Consider the following 10,334-nt stretch of genomic DNA (forward strand, 5'->3'; position numbering starts at 1 on the left):
AAAAAGAGGAGGATTGGCAATGGGTGTTAGCTCAGGGCTAATCTTCCTCACCAAATAAATAAATAATAATAAAAAAAAATGAGCAAAGAACCTGAATAGACGTTTTTCCAAAGAAGACATAACAAATGACAAAGAGATACATGAATTGATTCTCAACATCACTAATCATCAGGAAAAAACAAAACTACAATGAGATATCACCTCACAGCCACTGGGATGGATATTATCAAAAAGACAGCAGATAACACATGCCAGTGAGGATGTGTTACCTTCTTCACTTCTTTTCCACATCTTAGGTAAAAACCTAAATTTCCACTGATGCATGAATGGATAAAGAAGATGTGGTATATATGTACAACAGAGTATTATTTAGCCATGAAAAAGAAGGAAATCCTGCCATTTGCAGCAATACGAGTAAATTTAAAGGACATTATGCTAAGTGAAGTTCGCCAGACAAAGAAAAAATACTGTATGATTTCACTTATATGTGGAACCTAAAACAAAAAAAGTAGAACTCATAGAAACGGAGAGTAGAATGGTGATTACCAGGAGTCGGGTGTGGGGTGCTGGGGAGATGGGGAGATGCTGGTCGAAAGGTACAAGCCTTCAGCTATGAGATGAATATGCTCGGGGAATCTAATGTACAGTATGGTGACTATAGTCAATAACAGCGTATTGTGTACTTGAAATTTGCTAAGGGAGTAAGGCTTAAGCCTTCTCACCACACACACAAAAAAGGGTAAGTATGTGAGATGAGAGATGTGTTAATTAACCTGTTTGTGGTAATCATTTCACAAAGTATACATACACCAAACCATCACATTGTACACTTTAAATATATACAATTTTATTTGTCAATTATACCTCAATAAAGCTGAAAAGAAAAAACCTGTATTCGATATATTTAACATTCCCATCTAAAACATTGAGAAAACACAGCAGACTAGCAATTTACATCTGTGTTTTATAAAGTCATATACCAAAAAGTGAATGAGCACAGGGCTTTATAGAAAACGAAAAATTATATAGATATTTTTGAATAGCAAAAATTGGGATAAATTTAGTCACTAAATAAAAGCCTTTTAGCTGGTTGATGTCTTACAATTATCTTACAGATACAATTAAAAACATTATGTATTGAAATGTCCCTTGATTAGCCATCCAATTACACATTGAATCTAACAATTTTCATCATATACACCTACCAAAAAACCCCGACAAATTATTACTCTAGAGCGCAGATTAGCTTCATGTTTCTTCTTTATTGGTATCTAAAGCTGAAAACCACAGTTTAATATTCAATGCAGCAAATATTCTTATCAATGATATTGAGTACATAAGAAATTACTGACCATATGAATAATGAAGAAGGTAATAAACAAAAGGAGACATATTTCTCTACTTAATTTTGCTGAAAATTAGTAATGATTTATATACCACCATATGTAGTTTTTTTTGATCCATGTATGAACTATTAATGGTAGCCACATTTTAAAAAAATATGACAATCTCACGGAGAATGTTATTTTTTCCATTAAAACTCTAGCCATTATATCCATTATCCATTTCTGTTTCCTTGTCAATGCAATCTGTCTCTTTGCTTTTCCCCTATTAATGCCACACTGAAAAATTGAATCTGTTTCCTAAGTTAGTCTCTAACCTCTTTTATTATTTGAAAGAGAGTTTAGTGTTTGAAAACTTGCTCAGGGAAATAGAATTCCCTTCCTAAAATTTTCCACGGCACTAACATCAGTATTGCAAGCATGTTCGCCCGTGAGCCCCTGGCCTGCTTTTGAAGAATTGCTGAGCAAAATGACTGAGGTCAATACAGGGCCTCTCAGAGGCTCAGCTAAACTTTATGTTACAAGTAATGCTGATCCCTTCAGACTAAGAGAAAAGCAGGCCCACTGTATACGGGGAGCGTGGGAGTGACAGCACTCATTGTCTGGTCCAGGCGCTCTCTGCACCCAAAGAGAAAAACCTTAATAAACTCAACACCAGTTTCAGATACCTTAAAACACATTCCTATTTTAGTCCAAGGTAGACTCTTTTTCCATATTATTTTATTTATTGCTTGACAAAATTAATGGTCATTATTAAGTCTAGTTTGCATATATTGGGTCGGCCAGAATAATTTGAGTGCTCAGCATTGAACGTGTGCTGTGAATGAGGTCATCTAAAAAACAAGTCAAAGGTTTTTTTTTTGTTTTTTTTTCCAGAGGGATGGGAAAATAAGATGGACTGAGTAGCAGATTTCAGCCACTTCAGCTGCCCGATCTCAGATCCCTGTCTCGTGGTCTCCTCAACCCAGTGAGACCACTCTGCTCCGAATTCCTCTCCCTACCTCGAATTCCTCTCCCTACCTCGTGGACTACGCGGTCGGGCTGCTGCTCCATGCAACGAGAAGAGGTGATTGTACGACTCACATAATTTTTTTTTTGTGGGGAAGATCAGCCCTGTGCTAACATCTGCCAATCCTTCCTCTTTTTGCTGAGGAAGACTGGCCCTGGGCTAACATCCGTGCCATCTTCCTCTACTTTATATGGGACGCCACCACAGCATGGCTTGCCAAGCGGTGCGTCCGTGAGCGCCTGGGATCCGAACCAGCGAACCCTGGGCCGCCGCAGCAGAGCGCACGCACTTAACCGCTTGTGCCACCGGGCTGGCCCCTCACATAATTTTTTATTCTAAGAGATCACAGTTCTGCACTTTCAGCTCTCTGACATCTAAAAACAGTCGTATCATTTTTTTCGTCAGGTTTTCTCTTTTTTTTTTTTTTTACAGTGGGAGACTAAGTCCATTCTCATTGACTCCCTCATGAGAAGAAGCAGAAATCCCTACATTCATTTTTGAATTATGAAGTTTTTAATTGCAGTATAGCCTACATAGAAAAAAGTGCACAAATCATAAACAGAAGACTAATTTTAATAAAATATACGTAGATAGCACCCCGATTAAAAATAAAACATTACCAACAGCCCAAATCCCTCCGCATGCCACTTTCCAACCACTATAACCTCTATTTTGACTTCTAACACCATTGATGAGTTTTGCCTGTTTTTGAAATTTATATGCGGTACGTAATCTTTTGTGCCTGACTTCTTTTGTTCAACATTATATTTTTGTGATTAACTGTGTTGTTGCATGTGGTTCATTCATCTTATTGTTCTAGAATATTCTAGCCTGTTCTATATGGATATATATATATATATATATATATATATATATATATATATATATATATATATATATGGCAGACTGGTTTGGAGCTATTACTCATGGTGCTGCTGTAACCTAGAGCTTCTTTCAAGAATATACGTACATATTCTGTTAGGGTTCTACCTAGAAGTTAAATTGTGGGGTCATAAGGTATGTGTTTATTTAACACAAGTATATACTGAAAAATAATTTTCCAAAGTAATTTTTTCACAAGTCCATTAACAGTCTATAATATTTCCATTTGATTCATATCCTCAAAAACACAAAGTATTTTCAGTCTTTTTCATTCAGCTATTTGGATATGTGTGCACTGGTATCGCATGGTGGTTTTAAATTCCATTTTCTTGATGACTATCAAAGTTGAGCACCATTTCACATGTTTATTGGCCATGTGGATATCCTCTTTTGTGAAGTTCTTGTATACAACTTTTGCACATTTTATATTGGCTTGTCTCAGCTTTTTTAAAATTCATTTCTTGGAATTCCTTATATATTCTAATATGAATCATTCATCAGGTATATGAATTGCAAATATCTTCTACTCTATGGCTTGTCTTTTCCACTATTTTAATGGCTTTTGTTGAAAATAATTTTTGAAATTTTAATTCATCATATGTTGCTATTTTTTTCCTACTGGGTGTTTTTTTGTATCTTTTTAAAAGTTTTGCTTGCTTAATTCAAGTCAATATTAATACTCTCATTTTTTTTCTAAAAAAGTTTTGTTGCTTTACCTTGCACATTCTGAATTTGATTTTTCACATGGGTGAAGTAAGGGTCTTGATTCATTTTATCCATATGAATATCCAATCTACTCAACACAATTAATTAAAAAGATCATACTTTCCCCAACATTCTGAAGTGTCACCTTGTGGTGTGTGTGTGTGTGTGAGTCTGTTTCTGGACTCTCTATTCTGTTCTATTATTTTATTTTCTTACTTTGCACCATTTCTGCACTCTTAATTTTTTGACCTTTAAAATGGGTTGGTTATGTGGTGATATAAGTCCTCAATTTTTATTATCTTCTTTAAGCATTCATTGACTGTTTTTGATACTTTTTTATATTTTTATGTAGTTTTAGAATTAGCTTGTTAATTGCTACCAGAAAATGCTGGAATTTTTACTTTGGATTGCATTAAATCTATATATGACTCTGGGGAGAACTGATGTCTTTTACAATATCAAACATTTCCAATTAATGAACATGGGTATCCTTATTTTCATCCTATTATCTATAGAATCTATGATGATATCCCTCTTTGTTCAGTCATAAATCTGAATTTTCAAAAAAGTTTGAGCAATTATATCAATCTTGTTAAAGAATCAGTGTGTATTTCTCTAAGGTCCATTTGTTTTCTATTTCATTGATTTCTGCTCTTGTCTTTATTAATATCTATGTTCTACACATTTTTCAGTTTCATATTCTTCCTTTTTTAACTTCCCAAAATTAAAGTATAAATCAATTATTTTCCACCATTTGTTTTAGCAAATATGTTTAAGGGTATACATTTTCCACCAAGCACTGTTTATCTATACCCCATAAATTTAGATATTTCATATATCCATTATCATTCAGTTAAAAAATTAACTAATTTCTTACATAAGTTCTTATTTTACCCATGATTATTTAGAAGTGTATTGCTTAACTTCCAGGCAGTGGGAATTTTTCTGGTTATCTTTCTGTTACTGATTTCTAAGGGAATTCAGAGATACTTTGACTCATTTCAAACCTTTGAAATTTGTTAAAGTTTGCTTTATGACTCAGGTAGTCAATTTTGCCAAATGATCCCTGTGCACTTGAAAAAAACATTATTCTCTCATTGTTGGGTACATTGCTCTTTATATGTCAATAAATAATTTTTTAAATTTTGGGTTCAGACTTTCTCTTTTCTTACTGTTAATTTTTTTCAGTTTGTTCTATGAATTATTAAACAAATGTGTTAAATTCTCTTACATTATTGTAGATCATATCTTTCATTTTCCAGCTCTGCCAAATATTGTTTCATATATTTTGAAACTGTGTTAAAGGGCTCATTGCAATTTAAACTTACTCAATTAACTTGGTAGACTAACCGCTTTTTTCATTTTGAAATGCTCCTTACCTGTAATAATGCTTTTTGCCTTAAATTCTACATAGTAGAAAATTATTAAATAAACCAGCTATATTTGCCCTCATATTTGCATGACATCTCTTCCGTCCTTTCTCTTTCTCCACTTTTGTGTCTTTTATGCACAATCTGTCTCTGGAAAGCAGTACGTAGTTTTTATCTGTTTACTTTTTTTGTTTGTCGTTCTTTGAGTTTTTTTTCCAATCTGAAATTCTTAGTCTTTTAATTGGAGGATGTTGTCTATTTATATAGAATATATACATACATTTGGTTTTATAGCAATCATTTTATTGTTTGTTTTCTTACTATACCACCTCTTTGATAATCATCTTCTCTTTCATTCGTTTAGATTAATTATACAATTTTATTACTTTAGTTTTCTAACTACTTAGTGATACATCTGTTACTCAAAGATTAAAATATGCATCATTGATTTTTTTACAATATAATACAAATTATTTCTCTTGCTGCTTATTATATATCTGAGTGTATATACTCAGATTACTGACACTGAATTTTGTGTTGGCATTGAATTTTCTTAGTTTTAGTTTGTGTGAAACAGCTTTACATCACCTGCATATTTGTAGGATTTTTGTTAGGTATAGAATTTAGAGGTGGCAGGTGTGTGTGTTTAAATATGTCGCTTTATCACATTCTGCCTTCCGTAATTTTTGTTGATAAATCAGTTTTCCATCTTAACTTTTAGAACGTAATGTATTAATTGCCCCTTGCTACTTGTAGGATTTTTTGTTTGTCTTTCATTTCTAATGTTTTACTATGATATTCCTATATGTCATTTGTATTATTTTGTTTTTGTACTTATCTGTCCTGGCTTTCACAGATTTCTTATATCTCTAGATTAATAATTTTCACTGAATTTGGAAAATTCTCAGACACTATTTCTTCAGCTATTACTCTGTTACTCCCCTTCTGGCACACCACTTATACGTGTGTTAGACTCTAACATTTCTCCTGTCTCTTAAACCCACCCATAAGATTCTTTATTTCAGATTCTTAAAATTAGTAATAGAATATTCATTTGATTATGTTTTTTAAAAGTTTACACTTTTATGGTAAAATTTGCAGCTCTTCACTATTTTTCAATTTTTTCCAATATTTTCTTTAAATATTAACCATGAGTATTTTCAACTCTTTCCCTGTTAACTCCAATATCAGAATTGCTCCTGATGTCTTTTTATTTTTCTTGGTTTCCTTTATATATATCTGTGGTCATTACTCATAATTTTTATTATATTTCAGACATAAGTGAAAAATTTTAGAGTCTCTAGATAATATTACAATCCTCTAGAGGGAGTTTGCCCATTTATCTTCCAGTCAGGTAGGGTAAGTTGATCATTCTCCAGGACTATAACTAAGAGACTGATTTATTCATCACAGCTCTTCTCTGCTATAGATTTATCTCCTTGGAACCACAAAACTGCTGAAAACTCTGCTCTCATTTTCAGAGGCATTCCACTTGGCCTGTAGCCTTTTGCCATGCATAACTTCAAAAGTCATCAAATATCTTGAAGGAAATCTGGTCTCACGTTGGAGGCTTTCAAAACTGTAATTCTAACCTAGTAACACCATGAAAAATTTTTCAAATATCTTTGCCCCTGGTAGTGGCCCTTTGCATAAACCAGTACTGAATTTCCAATTTCTTTACAGTTGTCCAGAGTTGGTAATTGTCCTAGAGAAAGAGAAGCTCCCAATCATCAGCTCAAAGCTCCAATAATCCCTTCTCTAGAATCTTAACACTTTCTGTTCACTTTGCTTCAGCAGCTTTCTAGTATTTTAAAAAACCTATCTGAATTTTCTAATTCTTCATAGTGGGAAAAACAGTCTGCCTCAGATGACTACATCATACTATATTACTTCTATGAAGCAGAGACCTCACATTTTCTCTAACGCTGGCTTTGTGTTTTAGATGACCTTGGGGTATCATATCATTTAACACAAAGCCCTTTTATAAGAAGTTAGTATATGTTCTTAGTTAATATTCTAAGGTTTTTTGTTTCTTTGGTAAGGAAACACATGAGGTTAATGTTTTTTTTTAAATTGCCATTGAATCTGCCACTCATTTAGAAAGAACAAATTGATCCAAGTCTGGTATAGGGGCATTAGATCAACTATAGTATAATTTTAGGTTTCTATTTGTTGTTCGAAGGACCTTAGCACTGTGACCACAGAATCGGGAAAACTCCAAGATATAAACAGAAAACAATCAAAGTTATTTTAATAGTTTTACAAAGGCTGAAGACATGCAGAATCCAAAGGAAGTTGTAAAAAAGAATAGCTGTGTTCTTAGTGTCCTACTTTAGGTAGTTTAAACTTATTAATTAGACAATTATGTTACTAGAATCTGAGGGACATGTGCAGTAAACCATCATACTTAAAGAGCATAGTTTTTGGATTCCCAGTTTACATATCAATTATAATATAGAGTTTAGCTTCTCTCTCATTATCATGCATACAACTCTAGCTCTTAAACTCAAACAAGAATTTTAGCCAATATGCAATTCAGCCAGCTACAAAGATATCCTACATAATTTTCTTGAAAATGGAACTCCAAAATTGTTTTAGATGGAAAAAAACTTCTATGGAAAAGGTAAGTATATTTTAACTTGAAAGATTTCGAATTATGTATTAAAATGAGAAGATAAATAAATACTTAGCATAACTATTTTTATTCTATATTATGCTAATACATGGTTATTTAGTATTTTCAATGTTTGCTTTAAGAGAATTTGAAATATTAGATTATAATATTGGTTTGTGATTCCAGTTTAAAATGGGTAATAAAGAATTGATACAGATAGTTTTTTCTTTATTTTTTTTTGGTGAGGAAAATTGGCCCTGAGCTAATTGGTCCTATTGCCAGCCTCCCTCTTTTTGCTGAGGAAGACTGTCACTGAGCTAACATCTGTGCCAATCTTCCTCTATTTTGTATGTGGGATGCTGCCACAACATGGCTTGATGAGCTGTGTGTAGGCCCATGCCTGGGATGCTAACCTGAAAACCCCGGGCTGCCGAAGCAGAGCGTGCAAACTTAGCTACTACACCACTGGGCTGGCCCCTAATATGGATATTTTAAATTGAAATCTTACTGCCCTTAAACAGTTTTGGAATTTTTAAGAGAACTTGAGATTCACCATATATATGATTATAATTTTAATTTATTAATTAGCAAAAGTTATTTTAGTGATTAGAAAATTGGTCCAACATTTATTGTAATTAAAATATAATTATTTATTTTATAAAGTCCCTCAACATGCTAACTAAAATTTGCTAGATTTAGAAGTAAAATAAAATTTATGAGTTGATTTTAAAAGATGAAGAACTATAGTTTTTACATTTATTGTTATTAAAAACATTAATTAAAAAATGTATCACATAGACAACATCTTCTGGACAGAAAATTATTTAAGCACACCCCATAATTTACTGATACTTTGTATACAACCTTATTTATGGGTGAGAAAATAAATATTCTTGGAAAGTTTGTCAAATAATTCAAAATGTTTTGAGTAAATTTATCATATTACTCATTATGTTTTTTAAATAAATTTTTATTTTAGTATTGTTTTAGATTCATAGAAAAGTTGTGAAGACAGTTCAGAGAGTTCCCATTACCCCACAACCAGTTGCCATTATTGTTAACATCTTATATCAGTATGGTACATTTGTCACAACTAGTGAACGAATATTGATACATTATTATTAACTGATGTCCATATTTTTTTCAGATTTCCTTAGCTTCTAACAAATATCTTACATTACACTTAGTTGTTGTGTCCTAGGCACCTCTACACTGTGACATTTTCTCAGACTTTCCTTGTTTTTGATGATCTTGACAGTTTTGTGGAGCACTGATTAGACATTTTGTAGAATGTCCTCAATTGAGGTTTGTATGATGTTGGAAGGAAGTTGCTATGTGCAGTCCACACTTAAGAGGTAGATAGTTATGTTCCACCTCTTTGAGAGTGAAATATCTACATAAATTATTTGAAATTCTTTTGCATAGGAAATTTGTGTATTTGTTTCCCTTTAATCAATTTATTCAATCATTTATTTATATCAGTATAGACCCATAGATGATTATTTTATACATTAGGTTATGATTCAATTTGGTTATACATTATTCATTTTGTTGCCCAAATTGTTCCATCTTCGGCATTGAGAAATTTCTCAGTTGACCCCTATGTCCCTTTGATACATGCCTACGGTTTTTGCTTTTGTTGATTTTTCATCCGCTCTGACATGTCTTGTAATTTATGTACTTAAATCATTCATATTTGAAGTTATTATTGATATGGTTGGATTAATATCTCTCATCTTTGTAACTGTTTCTATTCTTTGCATTTGCTCTTTTTTCTTTATCATTTTTGCCTTCTGTGATTTTAACTGAGCATTTTATACGATTCTATTTCAATCCTCCTTCTCATATCATTTATACATCTTTTAAAAAAATTTTTTCAGTGGTGTGAAATGAGGTGACAACAGTGACTCCATTTTGTACCCTGCACTCTGTCTTGTTAAAAATATGAAACTGTGCTGACCCTGTTAACTTGCCAAAAGGGAATTATTTGCTGAGAAAGGACTTTCTGAAGGATTGTGCAAAAATATACTTTTTCTGGTAGCAACAAGGTGTCCTTGACTAAGCCAATGAAATGTAACATAAATTTACCCTCCCTAACAAACAACTGAGGTGATTGTTCTCTGCTCTCCTTTTGGTAATAAAAACTTCTGACTTTTACTCCTCAGGGGGACACTATTCTGGCTGCTGCCAGAACCTATGTTCTTTGAATTGCGATTCTAAGATCCCAGATAAAGTCTCTCCTTTTGTTTTGCAGTTGTCTCTTTTTCTAAGTTGACAATGGTTACCCTAGAGTTTACAATGTACCTTTCAAAATAATCTAAATTCACCTTCACTTAATACTATACTGCTTCACATGTAGTATAGGTAACTTTGAGTATTCCCAATTCTTCTCTCACATTCTATGACATTAC

This window comes from Ceratotherium simum, chromosome 31 (assembly GCF_057802395.1).
Source record: "Ceratotherium simum simum isolate JZ-2026a chromosome 31, ASM5780239v1, whole genome shotgun sequence".
In the NCBI taxonomy this organism is placed as follows: Eukaryota; Metazoa; Chordata; class Mammalia; order Perissodactyla; family Rhinocerotidae; genus Ceratotherium; species Ceratotherium simum.